The sequence below is a fragment of the Acanthisitta chloris genome, unplaced genomic scaffold (assembly GCF_000695815.1).
Source record: "Acanthisitta chloris isolate BGI_N310 unplaced genomic scaffold, ASM69581v1 scaffold33839, whole genome shotgun sequence".
NCBI classification, from domain to species: Eukaryota; Metazoa; Chordata; class Aves; order Passeriformes; family Acanthisittidae; genus Acanthisitta; species Acanthisitta chloris.
Genome location: NW_008691498.1, coordinates 19,616 through 20,189, shown reverse-complemented (window position 1 = coordinate 20,189; position 574 = coordinate 19,616).

Below are 574 nucleotides of genomic sequence, written 5' to 3'. Positions count from 1 at the left end.
GGCAGCTGAGTCCTCCCCATGGGTGCTGCAACCACCCCAGCAGTGTTTGCCAAAATGTGGCACCCTCCTATGCCCACCCTGTGGGAAACGGGGCTGACTGCCATCCGGCATTTCACCTCACCGGGGACCTGTGCGACGTGGTGGCCCCGGGAGGTGTTGGGGCTGTGGCTCACTGCTCCTTCCCACACTGCTCCATTCACTGAAGGAATGAATATTCGATAATTTAATACCTTCTCTCCACCTCAGGCTCTCCATTCCTGTTCTCACCGTGGGGGGGGCACAGAGCACCCACTGCAGGGACAGCTCTGGGGGGCACAGAGGAGGCCAGATGGGTTCTGGCAGCTGTCACAGCTCTCCCCCCGGGAAGGGCTGAGGGGGGAGCGGCACGGGCAGGGCTGGGGGCACAGGGAGGGCAGGGCTGTGGTGTGAGCATGAGCCTCTGCCCCCACCGCAGGCAGCACCGCTGCAAGCTGCTGCGAAATCCCCCGTTTCCAAGGCAACGTGGGGATCCCACAGCTGGGAGAAGCAGAGCTGGGATGGGATGAGATGCTGCCGGGCCCCTGCAGGCCCTGGC